The sequence below is a fragment of the Anser cygnoides genome, chromosome 3 (genome assembly GCF_040182565.1).
Source record: "Anser cygnoides isolate HZ-2024a breed goose chromosome 3, Taihu_goose_T2T_genome, whole genome shotgun sequence".
NCBI classification, from domain to species: Eukaryota; Metazoa; Chordata; class Aves; order Anseriformes; family Anatidae; genus Anser; species Anser cygnoides.
The window spans coordinates 58,129,528-58,151,893 of record NC_089875.1 but is presented as its reverse complement, the minus strand read 5'-3'; the positions used below and the strand labels follow the sequence as shown (position 1 = coordinate 58,151,893).

General features: G+C 42.5%; 1 protein-coding gene and 1 long non-coding RNA gene across 7 annotated transcripts in view; one reads left to right on the top strand and one right to left on the bottom strand.

The window, feature by feature from the left end:
* Positions 1 to 22,366, bottom strand: part of HIVEP2 (HIVEP zinc finger 2) — a 136,622-nt gene that overhangs the window by 35,249 nt on the left and 79,007 nt on the right. For all 6 annotated transcript variants that reach the window (XM_048080738.2, XM_048080736.2, XM_048080737.2 and 3 more), the window contains one exon: positions 19,864 to 19,961. The gene's annotated coding sequence lies outside the window, so the exon portion shown is untranslated. The remainder of the gene's footprint in view (positions 1 to 19,863; positions 19,962 to 22,366) is intronic.
* On the top strand, positions 5,856 to 10,161 carry LOC136790445 (uncharacterized). The gene is made up of 3 exons (XR_010830366.1): positions 5,856 to 7,040; positions 7,456 to 7,609; positions 9,303 to 10,161. It is a non-coding gene; the product is annotated as an uncharacterized lncRNA (long non-coding RNA).

Below are 22,366 nucleotides of genomic sequence, written 5' to 3'. Positions count from 1 at the left end.
TAATTGATCTCTCTGATCTCACTGCTTTTAACAGATCAGGTAAATATTTTGTTTCTGGATGCCTAACCTTGCTGTGCACATAGGATTTTGTTGGAGGTGCTTCTACATGTCAGGTAACACAAAACCTACCTGTTCTGGCTGACCGTGTTCAAGCACGGACAGATTAAACCTATTGTGACACCAAAGCAAAGGATTGGGATAGTTCAGATATAAAACTAAGCAAGAGAAGTATGTAAACTGTTAGTCTCCTCACACTGCTACTTATTTCCTTGGAGAACACATTAATAAACAAAATTGAACCCACATGGACCTTAAAATGTGATGGCACAGCAATGGCAGATCTGACAGCCCATACTTCCAGTATTATTAAAAATTTGGAAGGCAACAAAAAATACCACTGTCATTTTGCTCTTTTCCCCCATTTGTCTTTGAATCAGAGTATGCAGTGACATACAAGAGTAGCTCCCATGCAGAGAACAGTCAGAAACTGATGCACATCGAGGCCCTCTTTAAACACTATTACGATTGCTAAAGTTAAGTTGGTATGATGCATGATCTTGTTGGTCCCAATCTGTAGAAGAATGAATTTCACTCAAGGGTTAGATAAGTAGTAAGTAAACAGTATTTACTAAATGTGCAGAAAAGATGTATAACAGTATCTGAGAGGGTGCTGAGATACAAACGGGCTCTTAATTCTTGGGCTGCTCTCTTAATCAGCAGAAACTCGGCTCTATCTCACTTTCTTCTAAGCCACAGCAATTGAACAACCAGGGTACCATACTAAACTGGAAAAGCAAGACTTTATAGGGACTGCAATGAAGCTTTTGCATTTGCAAGAGCTGGTGAAAATTAGTGAGACTGAAGACCTTATTCTTAATTCAACACAAAGAAATGTGTTAATCAGAAAGGGGAATTTCATATTTAATAAGAGACAGATTAACCAAACTATGAAGTTAGCAACACTGTATGAATGATAAAGTATATGCAAAGGGCAAGATTCCAGTGTGTGTGTGCTATGTAGTCGTTTCTAGATTTAAAAACACCAAAAGGGTGTAAGAAAGTTAAAAGCAGTGACACCAGACAGTTCAGACTGATAAGGTTGTCAGATATAATAATTTTCCTAACTGAAAATACATGCCATTTCTGAAATTGTTTCTTCATGTTCACACAAGAACTGCAGAGTTGGGCAGCAGCTGGGAAGAACAGCCCAGTGTTAGTAAGATCCTGCTAAGGTGTTATGAAGGATTTCCCCAAGTTTTCCCAGGAAAAAAAATCTTTTCTTTTGTAAACATTACATCATTTTTAGGGACAAAATGATTGTTATTCTGTTGCCAAATGGAATATTAGAAAAATATCAGGCAGAGGCCTAACATTTCCATCACAGAGGGAAAACACCACCGAATTTTCTGGGAAGTGATTTTTTTTTCAGTTAAAAGTTATGCAATACTAATTATGCAATCACTGCAAGATTTGCAGATAGCTATGCTTCCTTTCATAGTGTGTCAGAAGAAGTCACCTGCACTTCATACGGAAGTATCAGTGTCTTTCAAATATTTTCTTGAATGGGCAAAGGCACCAACTCAATGCACTCACCCCAGAAAGAATTACATATGAAGACATTTATAAGTATCTGATCTTGCTTTTGTGTTTTACTCACACTAAGCTTATTATTACAAGCTTATTTTAAAACCTTCTGTTATTTACTAAACTCTGTGGTCACCACATGTCAAAACAAAAACAGATGTATACAAAGCATCAGTAGCATGTTCCTACCAATTTTTTCCATTATTTGAACCCAAAGTAGAGTGGGGTTTCGTGACAGTTCTGTTTCAATCAATTCTGAAGCCTTTGTTAAAATTCATCTGAGATCAGATATTAAGCCCAAAGCTCTATACATCACGCAGGTGTCACAACAGTCACTACCCTGCAGCCCTAATGTTTGGTTTTGATTAGTGACTGAACACAGGCATTTTACAGTAGCAAATCTGGTCACTTAGCATTGCCTAAAGACTAATGACCACTGCAGTGGTCATATAAGATACACTAATTAGACTGCACATTTAAGGATGATGTTTTGTTTATAGCCCTCAGGATGTTTAACAGGAGGAAAAAAGGGGAAAAAAAAAAAAAAAAAAAAGCTCTTTTAAATTACCCTAGCTATTTTTTATAGTACTTCCTTCTTTTTATTGCATGAAGTATTGGAAGCCAGTATGCACAATATCCAATTGCATCAGAACACCTCTTAAAACATTCAATAAAATATGCATATGCTTTCTTGCCGTGTTTTGTAGGTATATGAGATATTTCATTGTGTGCAGTTGTTTCTTTCTACAAGACACAAATCAACTCTGCTTATTAATGTGATGACCACTCACCTGAGCGAATACTACTGAGAAGATGAAGTTTACCAAAAATGCCTGAATCTATACGGCATGCCTCTGTTACTCCACAGGTTGATACTTGAGAGGGGAGTCCAAGCTGACAGCTCAGTTACAGTCTCAACAAGAGAGATACACTAAAAAAACAAAACTTCTCTTGGGAAAGGCATTGTTCAGGTTTCACGAGGACTTGCTATCAGTCAAGGTTAGACAAGGGAGAATTATTCAGGGCCTTCCTAGTGCAAACAGCTCCTTAAGAGTTTCCTATATGTATCCCTTATCACAGTAACTTTTGAAATGACTCCAAGGAAGCCTGCAATATGAAACCATTATCCTGTACTTCAAAAGTGGCACAACTGGATACCAAATCTCTCCTACATAGGAAAAGTCTAAGGACAGCAAAAATCTTAATATCAGCCACCAAGCGAGAGCTCAGCAGGGTCTAAGAGGACATTTTGATTGCTAATGGTGCACTGAAAGGGAAAGCAACCACTGCTCAGCTCCAGAAACCCCCAGACAACTCTGTACAGGGTTCTCCTCCTACATCATGCTTGGCCCATTCCACCAGAATTAGTTTTTTTCCAGTGTCAGAAGTGGAAGTGAAATCAGCTTTGACCCAAAAGTCTCCTGGGTGTTTGTGATACACCAATGGCACTTGTAGACTATGAATAAAAGAAAGTACCGTCGACACAAAGACAAAGAGTAGATGCACAAGCATATAGGGCTTCATGTTTGCTAAGTTACAGTAAGACTGATTAATCAGTAAATGCTCCTTGAGATAGCTCTTAGTCTGAAAACCTCCACTGCAAACCAAAAGCACGTAAGTTATTTTCACTAGACTAAACTGCAATGTTTTGGCATTCAGACCACCTAAGACAATCAACATTTGCTTATTCAATTGAACTCTTTCCCCCACTTCTTTCTCCCTACCCCACTTGCAGGATTTGAGGACACCCTGTTCGCTTGGAGATGGTGAATCATTTCAAGCCAGAAGGCCCACACGGTTCCTCAAAAGACACAAAAGGTGTAAAAATAGCTCGTACTAATGAAGCAAGTACAGCGTCAGCAGCCAGAAGAGCGTGGGCGATCAGATAAGGGTCTGCCGTTGCAAAGGGCAAATTATTAAGAGAATGCTTCTCTCTCTCTTTTTATTAAGCTTTGTTCATCCTTCTCTGGAATCAGCCCTCTGCAAAGTATGATAAATGACACCTGACAAGATTGACTCCTCCTGTAATTGCAAGTTTCACAGAGGCTCAGGAAGCTGTGCCTCACAAGAAGCTGAAGGTACAGTGGAGGTGTCACTAAAAAAAATAAATAAAGAGAGGCAAAAATAAAGCCTAAAAATAGCCAGGACTACCCACTGAGTATGACTGTGTAGGTATATTTAGCTAGTCTAACACCAACTTTACTTGTTAAAAACACAATCTTACCTTTATGCAAAACAGTTTCCTGTTTCTAAACATAACTTGAGAAACGAGAAGATGAGGGGAAAAAACTCAGATTTGGAACTGTCCCTTTTTCACTGAGATTACCAACAGATAAAATACAAAAAGACTGGGTAGAACTTCTACCTGGTGTCTGCATTCCAACATCACATAATGAAGGGACAAGAGCTTGTTAATTAAGGCATCCTCCTTCAGCCGACAGGACTAGGAAGTAGATTCAGAAACAAACATGTTTTCAAGTACTTGCAAGTCTTCAAAACAGCATTGATGGGGTGGGCAGAGTTTCAAATGGGCCAAGACCTGGCAGAAGCACTGCGTTAGGCAGCTACTGTTCTTCAGCCCAACCTGCACCGTCCCCTCCATGATGGCTCAGCCACCTGCAGCCATGCTACAACGTTTGTGGGACCCTGCTGCAAGCTGGAACACTAGAAGGATCTGGGAGAAAAGTTGTCTTTTAAAATTAAAGGGGGGAATGGTTTTTTTTTGTTGTTGTTGTTTGTTTTTTCTTCTAATCTGGAGCATTTCAATGATCAGGTTTACAACACAGTTCCTCTGCACCAGCACACAGAAAGCTTCTCCAGGGACCAGAAATGAGGCTCTGGGATCTAAAGGAAGGTGGGAACTTGTCATGTCAGAGCCATTACCTAAGTCAGCACTGCCCTGGACAGAAGGCTGTGCCCCACTAGAAGCAGACACATAGGCCTGCATGCTAACGAGAGGGTGTTGCACTTTTACAGTCCTATTCTGCAAGTCTTGCCTACTCTGAGGCCAGTTTACATCCCTTTTATCAGCACAAAGGAGCTGTTAGAAAGGGTGTAAATATAACTTACTGCCATTTAAAGCACTCCTACAGTGCTTAATAAAGTGGCACAAGTATAAATGACCATCTGGCCAAGTGATACAGTTTAGCATCTTACGAGGAATATCAAGAAGAACTGCCAACCACACAGATGAATTTCTTATTCCCTGAGACCTGTATTTACAGGAATTAATGACTGTACCTCTCCAGTGTTGGTATATTTGTCACTGGGGCAGCAGTGGGCACACGCGGAGGAGTAGAGATGGGAGCTCAAACTCTCCCAGCAGCATCTGGTCCGTGCACCCAGGAACAGCCCCAGCCCAGGCACTTGCTCACGATGCCATACCTGACGGCGTATAGCTACAGGATGACCAACAGCTAGGCAGTAGCAATATTCTGCAACCTCCCTTTCCAGGGCAACTTCACGCTTCTGCACGACATTGAGTTTAACACAAAGGGAAAACAAGCCAGGCCCCAAGGACTCTCTGAAGAGTTTCTGCAACTGTTTAAACTACATTACTGCAACATTACTACTGGAAGTCATACACGTGCCAACTTTCTAGTGCTCCATTTGAGCTGTACAAGGAAATGGTCTTTTCTACAATTATGGTTTTTCTATTTAATGTTGTGACTCCTTTGGCTGATGCTTACATGAGGGTTTTGTTTCATTATTATCCATTCTTCCTGTGTGGCTCCAAAGACCTCACATCAATCACTCTGGGGCTGGGGTTAAACAAAAATGCACAGGTTTATACCAGACCTTTCTTCTCATTTACATCAGGAAAAAAAGCCCACTGTAAGACACTGCCAACTTCACATGCAAGAGTCGATAAAAATGACTACTCTGGCATTACAATTTTTATTTTGTTCTTATTTTAAAACTAAAAAAAAAAAAGAACAACACTGTAATTGAAGTTAATAAGATTATATTTTTAACATGAAGTCCAATGGGAAATTGCGAGCCTGCTCGTTTCTTTATATGCTGTGATTAATTCCCATTGATACAACCATCCTTTGTTCAGCATCATAGCATTGCCTTTTTATCCTATGTCTTAGCAGTAAATTTAATAGTCACTGATTTTTTTACCAGAATAGATAAACATTGAAGTGCAAGACAAATCAGCTGATGCTATTATTCTTCAGACAATTTAATTTTAATCTGAAATTAAGAGCAAATGTTATTCTACTACATGAAATATGAATGTAAAAATAATTATTAGTAGGTTTAAATACTGAAGACCATACACTGGCAGTACATTTATGTAAAGTTAATAAGACATGGGACCATATACCCAAAACCACCGTGGGGCTCTTAAATTATAATGCTAAAAGCAGAATGATCAGAACCTAATACTATCCCTACCTCCAAATTTGGAAAAAAATTTGTGTTTAAGTAAGAGCAATATGACACCTATCACCAATCTTTACCAATTTAAAGCCAAAGAAGAAAAAATTGTACAAAGAAGAAGACAAAATGCCTGATTCAATCTAAAACCAAGAAATGGGCTAACTCAGAAATAATCTGGGGGAAAGAAGTGCTATGTTCTCAGTCGGATCAGTCCCTGCATGCCGGGGAGGGGATGTGGTGGCAGCCCTGGGTCGGGGAGGAGCAGGGCAAGGGGCTGCGGATTTAGCACGGAGCTGGTGGGGCAGCGGGGCCACATCCTGCCGAATGCCACCTCCATCCCACAGCTCCAGGGCCACCGGCTCACCTTCTTCTTGCCTGCTCTGCTGCCCAAATCAGGCTGAGGGTCTGCTGGACTGTTACAGAGCCTACCCATGGGGTGTTCAAAGTCATGAATATTTTCTGCTTTCAGCATAACATGCAACAGTCACGATACAGGTGAGGTAATGAGCAGAAGTAAAGCAAGACAAGGTGTTATCTTTTCCTTTCGATAAGTTCCTGCTGTGGGCTTTCTTCGTCAGCCAATGTTTGAACTGTGGGTGTTGGAAAGTTGTTGGCCTGCGTGTAAGTCCCTAACTGTGGTCTACGCAAGCACGTGGCACAGCAGCTCCCAGCACCTCGGGTCACACAGCCAGGATCTCCACAAAACAGCGGCAGCACTCTCGATTTTGCACAGAGGGCAGGCAAAGGCCACCGAGGCCAAATGGAGGCTGCTGGCGCCACGTGCTCCAGAGAAGCAGAACAGGGCAGGAGGTGACAGGAGCCATAGGGAGGCGGCAAGAAACAAGGCCGGTAGGTGAGGAGGGGCCACGCTATCTCGTATCTGCCTGCATCCTGCCGTGGGTGCTCTTCCTGCCGCAGCCGCCTCTGGCCGCCCCTGCTTGGCAGCAGCACTTTCACCAGCGCCGCTCCCCTGCCACCGACCGGCCCTGAACGTGCACCCTGGTTTGTGACACCTCCCCAGTGAGGCCTGGGATCTCCCCGCTGACAGAGATAGATGCGGTCTACCAAAGGTTAGGATTAATGTTTTATTGGCAATTACTGCAGGCAAGAGGCTTGGCTCATAATGCAGTTTTTCCCTTATGAAGACCCTAGGACGTGGGAGCGCGTTGCCACCGGCCTGGCTGGTGCTGAGCGCTGAGGTAAGGGCAGCTCCGATTAGGTGCCTTGTGTCATTAACTTTCTGCTGCTACATCTGCTGATCACACACCCTCCTCCCGGCCTGCGTGACTCGCCGACACCTGCAGGCTCTGCTCTGCCGGGGGAAGCTGTCCCGCCAGCCCGGCTGTGGGGACAGGCCAGCTCCCCGGGTGGGGTGGCTGAGGAGTCGGGTCGCTTCAACTAGGATCCGCAAGTTAAAAGATAAGAAATAGGAGGTATCTACCCTGCCTGCAGTAATAATCACAATGTATTATTAACAAAACTCAGGTTTCATCATTAACTTGTCTCGGGTTTCAAGAACTGATCTCACTCTGATCATCCTCCAAATTGCACTCGGCGCTCTTCTCTTCACTTCCCTCAGAGCTGCACCAATACCAGCTAGGAAGGCTGCTGGTAACAGTACACGGAACGGAAAGCACAGGTAAAAATAAACCATAAATACCACAATGAAACAGGTGCAAAAAATTGCAGACAGATTTTAAATTGCCTGAACCCAGTGCAACCTCACCACTTGGGCCTGATTCTGCCAGAAAAACGTGGCCTATTACTTCAAAGCGGCGGAGAGGAAAAGGGCTGACTGTCAGCAGGTGCTGCACGTGGCACAGCTGACACAGCCCAGCCTTTTCTACCCCAAGAGGTGTCAGGAAAGTCACTGCTCCCCTCTTGGATATAAAAACACGAGAAGAGCCACCTACGTGTTTGCTGTAGTGAAGTAGCCAACTCTCTCAGTCGTGACCCAACCACTGCAACAAAAGGTCCTTGTTTGATTTTGTTCCTCTACCAAGCTCATCATCAGAGCTACTAAAATCTTCCAAAGCTTTTTCTCAACTTCTAAGTGTGAGATGAAAATGCCATTTTAATTGCGGATTAGTGAGGTCTGCTTGAATAAAATAACCCCAATCACTTGGATGAAACTGCATAACAAACATCGCTTTTCTAGCAGGGAGCCTAATTGCTCTGCTCGCACCAACAAAGAGCTGCTGGTTCATTAGAGCAAGCTAGAGGAGCTGCTGTTTGTATCCTCGCAAACTGGGAGTATTTGATTGCAAGACTGCTTATAGACATTTGAGCCAAAATTCAGCCTCTGATTTCTGATCAGCAAAACTTAAAAAAAGATGCTGTCAGTCTGATTTTTTCTTTATAGCTTTCTTCAGTATAACAATTTATTTTTCACCTTAATCCATTCAAGGATGTCAAATCTAATTTCAAGGTAGGATTCGGACTTCTATATTCTGTGTAAACCTGCTTAGCAAAAGACATAGCAAGGACATGACTGGTATAAAATGCATTACTCTGTTTCACATGACATCTGGAAGATGCTGACAGTTACGTTGCTATCCTGCAGCCTGATTGCACCAGAACTTTGCCAGAAAGTGCAAAGGGCAGAGGAAGGCCAGAAAAAGGCTAGCAGAGGAAGGCCATGGAAAGGCCAAAGGCAGCCACAGTTCCTGTTGGCTGGTCAGAGCAGGTTTGTATGGGAGGGGACCAGGCAGATGGCATGGGAGATACAATTTTGTCTTGTCCAACAGGGTAAAAATTTGCTGAATCACACTAATGGGGACCAGCTAGTCCCACCACTATGTCCAGGAGCTCCCTTTGCATGTTGCAGTTGCCCCCAGGTACAGCTCTATGCCTCCATGCTGTTGTGCTTGGGTTTCTCTTTCCAACCACTTCTCCCCTCATCATACAGATCTGATAAGCCATTGCTTTACACTTTAGGAACACATATTTCTGTTTCTTTTCCTTCACCACCATCTTCAGACTGAATGTATTCTGAACAGAAAATATAAATGTAAATTGAGGCAGACACCTGCCTCAGTAAGTCTACCAAAAGCAGCTAATTCTCTCAAACTCATATTCCACATGTGAGTGCATCCACATATGGGCTCAGCCGTACCTGCAGTAGAGTGTTTGCCAATGAATGTTTGGCAGTCAGGGACACCACAAGTGCACCCAGCTGGTTTTTATTTTTCAAGTAAAAGGTTATTTACATTTCTAGATACAAGGCATCGCTGGGACTGCTCATAAAATGTAACACACATGGATTCAAAAAACAAAAGGAAAAATCAAAGGTGCAAAGAAGAGTAATTTTTTTTCCTTTTTTTTAAATGCAGCTTGATTCACCTTGTGAGAAAGTTAATAGTAATAGTCCACCAGTGAAATGGAAAGTGGATCAAAACAGTATAATGTAAGCCTTCAAAGCAGAGGAAAACTCCACATGGGATGTTCTCAGGAAAACCGCTCAAATACAGTGCTACCAAATGTGATGAGGGTTCAGGAAGGTCAGCTCTTTGCACAGCCAGGACCATACTCTGCCTTTCACCCAAGATGCTCATCAGGATTGGAAACCAAAACCTATTTTCCTGACAGGTCATGAATTAAATAGCTGCAGCTGGTTTCCAGGATCTCTTTCCCTCTGCTAGCAATCTCACATAGAAACAATAAAATTACTGGCACTATAAATTAGTTCTAGAGGTATTTTTTGAGTCACAAAGTTATTGCATGATACTTCTTCTCTGGTAGAGGTAAATTCAGTAAGCACAGAGCACCTACCAGTATTAAGGGAAGATCACATCTAAAACCACAGCTCCCAGTTATTGCAATGCTGCTTGTTACGGGAACTTCATCTATGCTAACACTCTGCTAGAGCAGTCCAGGTCATAGTAGTAATAACAAACGACATGGAAAAAGTTAAAGGAGAATCAGTATAAGTGGGACAGCATTGTTCACTGACATTTTTAAGCCCCATTACTGTCGATTCACCCATGAGCAGGTCTGAATTTATAGCAAAGGAAACAGTAAGTCCATGACTGCGCTATAGGAAGTTTCAATTTCAAGAAGTGTCTGCACTACCTGGAAATCAAGATCACATTGCTGAAATTCCCACCAGTCCAATACTTTGTTTCATCTTTGGTTTTCTTTTTCCCTCTGCATTCAACTGAGCTGCTCTAAGATTATTTTTCTGCAACTTTCAGCAAAAGTAGGTACAGAAGGCACAGTGGACAAGCACTGAGGGCATGTAGCCCACAAAATATTTAGCCTTTGTCCCCCTTGAGAAATGGATACAATGCCAGCTTGAGTGGACTCTGAATCCTAGCTTTAATTTGACAGAAGGTGAAATCAGATGTACCTACCTCTTGCTTAAATACTAGTCTTTCCTCCGCGTCCCTCTGTTTTCCACAAAAATACTCTTCTTCCTGTTGGTGACCATCTATGTAGGCACAGGATCCAAACCCTTTCCCACCGTGTCCTCAACATCTGCATGTTGTCTACCTCTCTATTGACAGCTTCCAATAAAAGCTTCCTTTAATAGAGTTGTCCTGACTCACAGGTGTGGGGGGGAGGGAAGCTGACCTCGCTGCAGCATCAAGAGTCTCTGACGCATTTTGGGAGGCTGTGGTTTCAGGTCTGAAAGAATTCAGCCTTGTTTTCGACTAAGTTTTAAAAGCTCAACTTCCAAAATACCCCCCCATAGCTCCGTGTCCGTTTGCAACTCGATCTTGTTTAGTGGCTCAACTTAGCAATATCCAGGGCTTTGGCCATACACTTGACAGATCAGCAGTGCTCACCAGCAATAGAGAGTTTCTCAGAAACACAGCCACCCGGGCTCCTCGCTAGCTCCACCTCTTGTCCGCCCACTCCCAGTTTCAGACATTTCACATTCCAAAACTGGAAGTGTCTATGCACCATAAGGTCACAGTATTGCACAACCAACCCAGCTCCTTCTAAGAGCTACTGCATCCTCAGAAGTACACCAATGACAACAGCAAGAGGGCTGTTTACAGTGAATTTCTATCCGAGTGGGAGTATTTTCTTCAAGAATCTTATAACAAGGACATAAAGTGTATGGCTCTTCCCTGCGTTTGGTAAAATTGTTACTGAGATGGCACTTATTTAATACTTCCACATCTGCATTCCTTCCCCTTTAAGCTGCCTTTTTAAAATTTGAGAATTAATTTTAACACTTCCCCTAAGTATTTCTGTGCTGGATAATTTTAGGACATGCTAAACAGAACAATTTCTGACTATCTTAAATTTAGAACTGAGGCTGTTCGTAGCTTTCGCAATGTAACTGTGAAATACGACTGATTGTCACCAATGTGAGTTTTGCTAAACGATTTATTTTCTTATAATCAAATGATCTGAATAACTTCTATGATCCCTCCTTCACATAGTCTTTAAATTCTAATAAGTGAATGAAAACTCTGGTTTCAGTTATCACCAAAAAACACCTTATCTAATATAGCAGATTAAAAGTAAGACAAGTTTTTGGTTTTGTTTTTTTCCCCCAAAGGACAGTACATTGTTAGAAATGGTGTTGTCACATTATGTTACTTCTGAAACTGTGTTCGGCGTTTCAGCTACAGTTAAGTCTTAGCTGTTAGCATGGAAAGTGTATTTGGCTTTCCCTTGAATGCCAAAGAGCTGGTATCTGTCAAAGGCATTTTTTGACTTATTTAATTAAATGGCTGGTCTGTATGCGTCACTTCTTTCAATTCAGGTCTGTTCCCTTTGTCCCCAGCAGCCCGGGGCAGCTGAGCAGTAGGGAAGCAGAAGGGCTTGGGGCCACGGCTGCTCCCCAGCACCCTCAGGTGAGAATAGGGCTGCTGGTGGACAACGTTCAGAAATCTGATTCAGGCCACTCAGTTAAAACTACGATGGCAAAAATAAAACACCAACAGAGTAAGAGGGAAAAGGAAACGGAGAGAATCCTGTGAAAGAAGCAGAATGAGGGACGAAGAGGACCCTTGCTCTTCTCTGTTTCATTAGCTGCACTGGCATACTCTGCTGTGGGTAGCCTGGCACTTTTGTTCTGAGTCATTCATCTGGAAAATATAACATGATAGAGAATCAACTGCCCTTCGTCCCACGGAAGAGATACTTAAAATGGAGCTAATGGTTTAAAGTTACTTAGCTCCTGTTTGGTCTCTGAGCAAGTAAAAGGTTAGACTGTAATATTTAACCACAACTCCCGTGCCCTTCTGAGAAGCACTGGGGAGACCGCCCGAAGGAAAGTCAGACATCTGACATGCTGTTTCCTGTGTACACGTGGTGGAGAAATCTCCACCAGCCTCCAGTCTCATGTAGACAGAGAGCTTCCTCCCGTGCAGCAGCATGGTCGCTGGTACAGCCCATTTCCCTCTGGGGGACAAGTTTCCTTCAGGGATGGCAGGGGCCAGTGATCTGTGCATGCCACCAGCCACGATCATCAAACCTGAGAGATGGTCACTATTCAATATCACCAAAGGTTTGGTGCATTCAGTATAATTGGCAACATGCCTACATAAAAGTAGGATGTGTGTCCCCATCCCCGTGCTCCCCACCTCCCCCCATGAGGGACAAGAAAAAGAAAAAGATTAATGAAAGTCAGGAGACACAGTACTGTAAGGAGAACACTACATTTACTACAAACCTTGCTGAACTATTCAGACTGTTACTTGAAAAAGTAAAAGTAGCATTTGTGATACGAGCATTCATTCATTTTTAACGTTCATCCATAAGAGGTCACTGTGTGATTCAATGAACACTTTGGTGTCAGCAGCATTCCTCTCCCTTCCCACATGCTCCACACCAGGTGTCCAGTCATCTCCAGTAATGTCCCAGCTATTATCCAGCTGCCTTCTGTAGGGAAAGCTAAGGCAATAAAGCAAGAAACATGTAGGCGTCCTTCAAGCACTTTGATTGTATGACCTTAGCCAATTTTACAATCACTTAAATGTACTTACTTTTCATTCATCATTAAGCTCAAACGGATCCAAGAGTTTTACAACTGCTGTAGAAGTTTTAAATAACTGGTAAAAAATACACGAAAATCTGGGAGACTGAGTTTGAACAGCAAAGATAGAAGCTCACACAACGGCTCCTCTGGTTTCCCAGGGACTGTGGCCTCTGTTTTTGAATCTGGTTCACCAAGACATTGTTTTGTTACTAGTCAGTAGATGTTTTCACCACGGTGACTCCCATACACCATGGGACATGTAGGCCTGACAAGGTGACCTGCCCATAGGAACTTTTCAAGCATGAAGTTTTTGTATTGCCATTTGCCATGACATGAGAGGGAGTAATAGACAGAAGTAACTTAACGACAACTGAAACTATGCTAGCTCAGTTCAGCTCATCAAATATCTTCTTCGTGAATTAAGGTGACTTAAAGGGAAGTACTTCGTTCAGAGATTTCCATGGAAAAACAAAAGCAAAAAATAAAAATAGGCAATACAGAAATTTTCCAGTGGAAAACTTGTTCTTGTGGAAAGTCCTCTTTCAATTGACAAATTGTGTTTATGGGAAGTTCCTCCGTAGCTGTAGGCATAGACCTCATGCTGAGAAGTTTAAAAGCAGCTCATATTTGACCTGCTGCCCTCGTCAGATAAAATGAGGGACAAGAGCCCTCATCTTTCCCTTTTGCCTGCGCACTCCCTGAAGCACACATGTAGTCCCACCACGAGTACAACAGCATATTGATTGCAGCCACAGCACTCACCTGGTTACTCAAGCATGTGGGGGGACACTTTAAGAACTGATCTTTTAGTGTCCCAAATCAAGATTAATTACAGGTTCTTATACATAAGCTGTCCCTGATAAACCTGCCACTGACTTCAGCAAAGTTTTGACCAACACAAGGGATTGCAGGCTTGGGAGAGTCTTAAACAAAGCTCCTTAGAGTTGACTGCACCACAGACAGGGGACCTGGGCCTGACTTTTGCATGATTATGTGAATGGAGCTAAATCATGGATGGGACTTTATCGCTATTAATTGTTTTACACTGGCTTATACCAGTAAGAACTACACACTCCATAGCTAACATTACAGGAAGTAAGACAAACATTTTTAGCGAGCTTGCTGAGGGTCTACTAAATTTGCAGCAGGAGCACTGAGTAAGCGTCTCCTTTACAGAGTGATATTAGAAAAGCATAAACCATTCATTATAATGTATTTTCTTTCTATCAACCATGCTAGCATGAATCACCATACTGTGTAAACAGGCTAGAAATCATATTTATGGCAGGGCTCAAACTATCTCAGCATGTTAAGAGGAAGAAAAAATCTGTTAGAGTAGGCAGGTTTGTAAAACCCCTCACAGTCCAGAAAGAAGTACCGAGTCCTTAAATCATTCACCTAAACTTTTGCAGTGATTTACAGTAGTTCTGTATAAGCCTTGTAATTTCACACTAATGTATTTTTAACCAAAAATAAAATGTAGATCCCTTTGGGGAAAAACAGTTAATTCTACTGGCAATCTGGGACTGATCTTCACAACTTACTCCCAGCAGTGCACCTTGTTTCTGTGCTGACTGAATGCTGGCCCATGCAGGCTATCCAACAGCAGAACAATCCAGCATCCCCAAAACCAAGCTGAGCTGGAGGAGTTTGGGCACTGCAGAGCTGGGGCAGGAGCGCCAGCCCCAAGGTGCCGCTGAGGAGGCTGCCGGCAGCTGGCTCCCTGCCCGCTGCCATGAGGTGAAGGAGTGGACAGAGGCCACTGCTCAGCTGCTACGGTGACCTTCAGCTATGCTGATCTGCGATGTGAATACACTCCTGGGCCACGCTCTTGTTTCTAAACCGCATGCTTTCTTAGCTATATGCAATGCTACGTACATATACATGGTATTGGGTTCACATATATAACCCCACGTCCATACTGCGCATGAGGCCCACAGGTTTCTCACCGCCCCCAGACACAAAATGGCCAGCCCATTATAGCAGGGGATGCTCTGCACTGGGGGAATGCAGCAACCACACGTGCTCACTAAGGCGTGCTGTGTGGCTGTAAAAATCATGTATCCTGAGGTCAAATTGCAAGCAACAAGAATTACAGAGATCAATTAAAAAAATATCTTGTGTCTCTCCACCAAAAGGAGTTATGCTTTTGGGACACTGCAGTAATAAAACACAGTTACAATGAAAATCTCACTTGATACATCCTTTTTTATTGAGGTGGCAAGAATGGCGTTTATTGTCAGTCGGACACTCGAAGGAATACCCCACATGCTAGATAGGTATCGTCATGCCATGCAGCAAGTTGTCTCTTCCAGCATGTCGCAGAGTTCTGCTGCACTGAAACACGTGTGATAAGAGCAAAGGGCCCAGGCTCTTTTTCATATTCTCTGCATACCTGTTGCTATCACACAGCTGCTCTCAAGTCTACAATTTCCTGTGCAGTACAAACTGCATACCACTTCCCCTACAGAAAAAAAAAAAAAAGGCCTTGCTTGTTCTTAATTGACGATGGAAATACTGTCATATTTTCCACTAGCCAAGCTTGAAACCATTACTGAACGAACCTTCATTAATTTTTCCACAACATTTTGCAGAAATGTCAGGAAACAGCTGCACCAGAAATGATTAACTGTCCTTATCACTAGGGTTTCATTGGCCAACTTCAAATTATATAGTTTTTCTTCTTTCAAAATTCTACATTCAATGATGTTTTTGTTATTCTTTAGTTGAATATCTCAATACACTACTTTCTTTTCAAAAGTATCCAATTACACAGGTTTAGTGGTGCACAGAAATTTTACGATCAGTGGAAGAATTTGTACAGTTTGGAGCTGCATACTTCTAGGAAAAGATTGCTTCCTGCAGATTGCTCAGCTGTGTCTTTCTTGGATCAAATTCAATGAAATTCACAACTTGAAGTCAGATTGTGTTTGCCAGTCAGACTGAATTCATTACACAGACGAACTTTTCTTGCTGCGTTTTCTTTCCTCTCCTGTCCTACCCTTTTCCTTTCTCCTTTTCTCTCCCCACATTTTCTCTCTTACCTCTTCTTTGAGCTATACCACCCATCAAAACTTAACATACAATGCACGGTATATTTACTGGCAAAAACAAGTGGAACAGTGTGTTTCATAATTCCAAACATGCAACCGCTGAGATGCTGAAGGCTTGGTACAAAATAGATTGCAGCCATCTGGAGATAACTGCTAGCACGGATCTGAGATTCCCAACTAACCAAAACTTTTCAGGCTCAGAACTTATTAGCAAAGCATCTGTGAGCAAAAGAATCCTCTAACATGGATTTGCACAATTGCAACGGGTATTATGTATTTTTTCAAAAATGTAAATTCTTCAAATTTCTCATAAGAATACAGCTACAAGAAGGAAGGTTCACAGGATTACTTTTAAAGATCTACATAATACAAGTTTCTTGTTTATGTTTTGAAATATTTAATTTGGCATTACTACAGCATGACATGTTAAAATAATTCTGGGTATTTGTCACCAGCAAATTCAAAACCACAATTGTTCATTCTATGTCTGCATTGAAGCTGTGAGCCTTACATGTGTAACCTTAGGATATATTTAGAAGAGGGAAAAGTGTATGGGAATAGGTAAATGCATGTATTAGAAGTTACATAAAATGAATTGCACTGGGTGTGGTTCAGTGTTAATAATCTTACCACACCCCATCCCTAAAAAAAAAAAGGCTATTTGTTGAAATATAGTATATAAATGGAGGTTTATCTAGGTATTATGGAAGGATCCTTCTTGCTGCCTGTAATTCAAAATGATTTGCATTTCTTGCTTTTTAAATCGGTCCTTTCCACAGCAGTGGGCATTGTAGCACAGGATTCACAAGCAGCTCTGCTCACAAAGAGCTGGACACTGATGCCCTCATCCCATGCTAGGTCTCAGAACCTTTTCTATTAAATTGGTGCAGTGCTGGCTACAAAACAGATCTGTTTTAAATTACTCTACCAAGATATTTGCGTAGATAGCAGAAATTGCAGTGCATTATATTCTGTTTAAAATAAGCATGAATATATACGGATTCTATTTACAGTATATGAAATTCCGCCAAAAGTGACCAGTTTTTTTAAAGATTCAATTTTATAATATGCAATGCTGAATTTCTCCTTCACATTATCCTTATCTGTCTCTGTTCTAGTTTAAAAGCAGTAGCTTACAGTGCCAGAGGATTTCAAGGACTGTGTCCTTCCAATATATGGCATGTTAATGCACTGCTTGCTATTGAATGCTCAAGGGCAGGGAGACTTCAAGTCACAATGTCCATTTCTGCCTCCTCCAGCTGTTTTCGAGCATCTTTCTTCCTACCCCAGACTGTCAGAAAACCAGCAAATAAATTTGTTATGCTACTATCCTGCTCAGCCACCTCCTGGAAGTAGAAGAAGAAACATGTTTTTCTCTCTCTGACTAGTAGTGGAACAAGAAATTAGTGTTCTCGATTCTCCTTGCACTTGCACATCTAGAGCTCAAACCACCACCACTGAAGCACAGCCTTTTCCTGCTCACACACACTCATCAACAAGCTGCAGGATCTAAGGGCAATGCCGTAACAAAAAGAGAGACCTTGAACTTGCTTTACCCTTTGCATGGTCATTTATATTTGGGCAAAGTGGATAACAGCTCCTTTAGCACTAGGGTAGTGGCATTTTATGCTCGCCTGGCATTCATTTTACCCAGGTATAAATAGCAAAAGGTTTCAGACAGTAGGGAATCAGGACCAGTATTTTCAGAGGATACTCAGCCAAAATAAAGCAGCTAGTCCTCCACACCACAGCTTGTGCAATCTCTCTCTGCTGCAAGAATCATCCCCTGCAGGGCGCCTGGGACTGCTGGTTTGGCAGCATTGCATGCTCCTGTCTTCAGGGAAAATGTGCCTTGCTATCGCCCCATATCTAGCTGTGGAATCAAACTGCAAGTTTTCACCTGTAAAGTAGGCAATATAGGGTTCAGTTTCTTAATGGGAGCCTTTTATTAGCTCACATGGCATATTTACTACCCTACCAGTATTAAGCGCTTGCTTTAATATCCTTAGCACAGAAGGCTGCAATACATATTATCATAGTTACAATAACACCACTCTGAACTACATTAATTGAGAGCATCTATTCTAAAGTTCAGCTGTTCCAAACCGAAAAGTAAAGTACACCATTACTAGGCTGACAAATTATAAGGGGAGTTCTCAGCATACAAGAGAGCCACAGCAGCAAGGGTCCAATGCACAGAAGTACCATTAAGTTACACACTAATGAAACCTGAAAAATTTATGCTAAAAACCCATTTCGGAGGATGGCTGCCACACTCTTGTGTACCAAAGTTCTCAGTTTTCCCCTTAAATCCTGCCTGGTGAGTCAGGACATGGCTAGGTTTCGGTACTCCATTACTCCTCCTTATAAATTTCACACACTGTTAATGCTTCCCAAACAGGGAGCAGAGCTCAGGGGTGCATGAGGACAGTTTGTTTCCCTGCTGAACTTTCACCATAAATTCCACAGGACCTATGGCAAGTATGATGCGTAGTTTTTTGCGAGCATGTTCCCTGTTAACACCCCTGCTGACAGGCATTAATTTGCACCCCTCTCACCTAGCTCTGATCCCAGGCTGCATGGGAAGATCTCAGGTCTCAGACTGCACTGGGGAAATAGTGCAACGCTCATAGACACAACTTCAGTTGAAGGGACTTGCAAAAGGATCCACAAGAAGAGATATCCCATATAGCAGCACCATGGACTGCAGAATATTTGGGATCAGTTCCAGGTTTGAGCAAAGGTTCAAGGGACAGCCCATTTCAATTTAACCCCCGCCATTCCTTCCTTCAATTCATATATAGAATGAAACAGAGGTCTAATCCCATTTACAGTTCTGAAAAAAATGGCAGTTTTATCTCAAAATACATTGTGTGTTTTCTTTGAACGCCTCCTGGGATTAGGGTAAGGCATGAGAAACTCTTGTGTCTTCTTTATATGCCTGCAACCATTCTTATGGTTGCAGATAAATACTAAATAATAATAACAAAAAAAAAAAGCCAATGACAAGGATGAAACATTTCCTTAATTTTTCACTATTTTAAGTCAGTCTTATTACATTCGGAAGGCTAACCAGTACACAGAATATTAGCGAAGAGGAGCTCCTCAGTGCTGCAACAAAACTAACTCTGTCTACTACACGAAGGCACAGTCTCTGAGACAAAGTCAGTGTGAAATCTGTCCAACCTGTGACTAGCACCCCAAACAAACATGGAGCTGCAACAAGTAGCTGAAAACAGACCTTTTCCTGACAAGATAAACTGGCTTCTGAACTGTGTTGCCATAGCTAAACTGCTACTGGGAATCCACTAACTTTAAGCTAGCTTGGGTATCAGGATACTACAGTGTCATTATTTTCATAACCGCAGTTTGCATGTGCCCATGTGTTCAAGACCCAGAGGAAAAAATAAACCTTGATCTTAAACAGTATCATCAATGGTGCACTTGAAATGGCAATACGGCCAAACAGAAACCACCAACTTACTCTTTAGGACAATTAAAAAATAATAACAGTAATAAAAACAGCTCTTTTAGATATCAAAACCCCATCCACTTTTTTTTTTTCTTGTACTTTTTACAAGTAAATTTTTCTGCTTATTTTTTTCAGAAAGTGTGCTCCCTGGATTCTTGATGCAAGAACTATACAAAGAAGAGAAAGCGGCAAACCAAATATACGGTCAAAGCAAAGACACCACTTCTGAATTACCAAAAACATAACCTGTCCAGAAAGAGAAATGCTTCTGGTTTCAGCAAGAGGTGAGTTTACTTGCAACAAAAGGACAAGTAATCAGTTACTATTTAAATGTGAGTTACTTCCAGTTAAAGCTTTCTGAGAACAAAACAATATCCACCCAGGCCTGCTCCCCCAGTTCATTCGAACACATTCTTTCCTTGCTTTCCTACCTGGCTGCTGCCGTCAAAGGTGCAAATGAATAATGGTTCCAGTCAAGGCAATTCGGTTCAGCACTCCAGCGAATATGGCTGTTCACACTCTCCTCCACCTATTTAGAAAAATAAATATGAAGGATTTTTAAGGATTTTTGTCAAGTCAGCCTTGATTTTATAACCTATGTTATATATGCTGTGAAGCACAGATAACCACAGCTTGCATTTTGCCCAGCGTTCTTCCTTTCAGGCTTCCCTGTGCTCTTGAACGCCTGCATGTGAGTTGCCACCGCAGGCTACTTGCCAGGGATGGGCAATGAGGAGGGCATCCCGGGGTGGCTGTGCTCCTGGAGAGGGCTGCACCCCAGGGCAGCTGCCGGGGAACCACCTGACAGCGCAAGGTCCCAGCAGGAGGCCCTGTACGTCCCCTCTGCTCTTCGCCCTGCCGTGCCCTGTGGTGCATGGCTGTGACGCTGGGCCCTGGCTGGCCGCCCTCGTGGAGCAGCTGGGTCACCACAGCAGGAAAGGTGCCTGCTCCTCAAGGACTGACAAGCACTGTGGCAGAGGAGCATGGCGGAGGCCTCTGACTGGAAAGTGCCAAACTTGGCACACTGGACTCGCAGATCGGTGGCCATGGCCTAACCAAGCTCCCACAGGAGTACACAGAAAACCTCCCTGGGCTTCTCATGAGCGCAAAGGCTCCTCACACTGCCCCATACCCCGGGCAAAGCCTGCCCACCAGGTGGGTGGGCAAAGCCCCACGCTTCCACCATCAGCAGAGCGCAAATGCGAGCTGAGGGAAACAGGGTGCCAACACGTGAAGGGTGAAGCAGGCCTGGAACTAGTTAGTAGAAGAAGGCATGTGCTTATGCTTTATGCTGTACTGTTTGCTATCAGCAACAAAAACAAATAGCAAATGATAATGTGTTACTAACCAGCGATGTCAACAGTGGTCTATACAGGCATCTGAGTATATAAAAGAACATATGCTCTGGCTCCAGACACTGACATTTTATCACATCAATATACAGCTTTCTAGGAAATGAATCTGGATGCGGAGCCAGGAACCACTTTTCAATCTCTGAGCAGACAAAGCCCAATACGTTTTTAATCTATGGGTGAAACTTTGGCAAGGCTGCACTCAAGGGCAAAATCCTGTTTTTAGCAGGGCCGGTATTTCACTCTCGATTTTTACAACTAGCCTGAGAAAAGTTCCAGTCAAAAAAACAAAGCAAAGCAATAAAGAAGTCACGAATCTTTATTAGTCCACCCTTCACTAAAACCTAGGGGTGCACCAAATTGCAGCTTGCTTTCCCTGTTGGTATATGGATACCCTCTAGCCCTGGGCCCCGTGCTTTATGCTTTCAGACAGGCCTAGCTGGCTTTAATGATGCTGGCTACACTTGCATAAAGTTTTTTTTAATGAACGTGAATTGCAAATCTGTTTATCTTGCCCCCAACCCAAAGACAAGGGGCTCATTTAGACTAAATCCTCTCGATAGCAAGCTGGGAGGAGCAGAGGGGACTTCCATTAAAAGACAACAAAATCATAAGTGAAATATATCATTTATGACACAAAATCATACTGCTGTTCCAGCTTCAAAAAAGTCTTTGAACTGAAATCCATGAGGAATGCTATATCCTGTTTTCACCAGTTTCTCTTTTAGCTTTTAACTGGTGCAAGTCAGCATATTCACTCATGCGGTAGACTTCACTGTCTTCAGCGGTGTTCCTCAATGGACACATTAGGGTCTGATCCAAGTGTGAAAGACTCCACCTGACTTCCATGAAAGTTGGGTCAGTTTCTGAGTATTTAAAAAGCTTAGTCTTTACTTATAATTAGGTAAAATATTAGTCAAAGTTCTGGTTAAGGACAGTATGATTTTGTCTAGGCAGTACTAATGCCTTTCCTTACTAACTTAACAACCTTATAGAAATGTTCGAGCTAACAAACAGTACGTGGTCTGAGGGAACAGCCAACCGACAGAGCCTTTAACAACTCCAGATGATGCACGTGTCATCAAACAGAATTTTACTGCCCAATTAAAGCTCCCAAAGGCTTTGTTGTGATACTAAAACCAGGAACTTTTAATTTGTTTTTATCACTGCATTCATAAAAACTTGTGCAATCCTCGGTTGTTTGGAAGCAAAAGAAGACGAGTTCCTTTAACAACAGCCCAGCAAAGAAAGGCAACAATGCAACAGCCATTGCAGATCATTTCCTAGCATTTGGTCATATCTGGTCAAGACTGTTTTAATATACTGCTGTTGTTTGCCAGCCATGGAGACTAAGATTAAACAAGCACATCAGAAGGGGAATGAGAGTATGAGAAGCATGGCATGACACTGCTGGGAAGACTTTTTTCAATTTGAACTTTGTAGCTCATACACTCAGGGATTAGCCTTTTACATGGGACTTGGAAACACAAAGGCAGAGGTACTCTGATGATGACTCTTACCATCTGCTTTTGAAAAAAGTGCTAGACTCTCCCCTGGCAGCTCCACTAATCACTCTGATTGT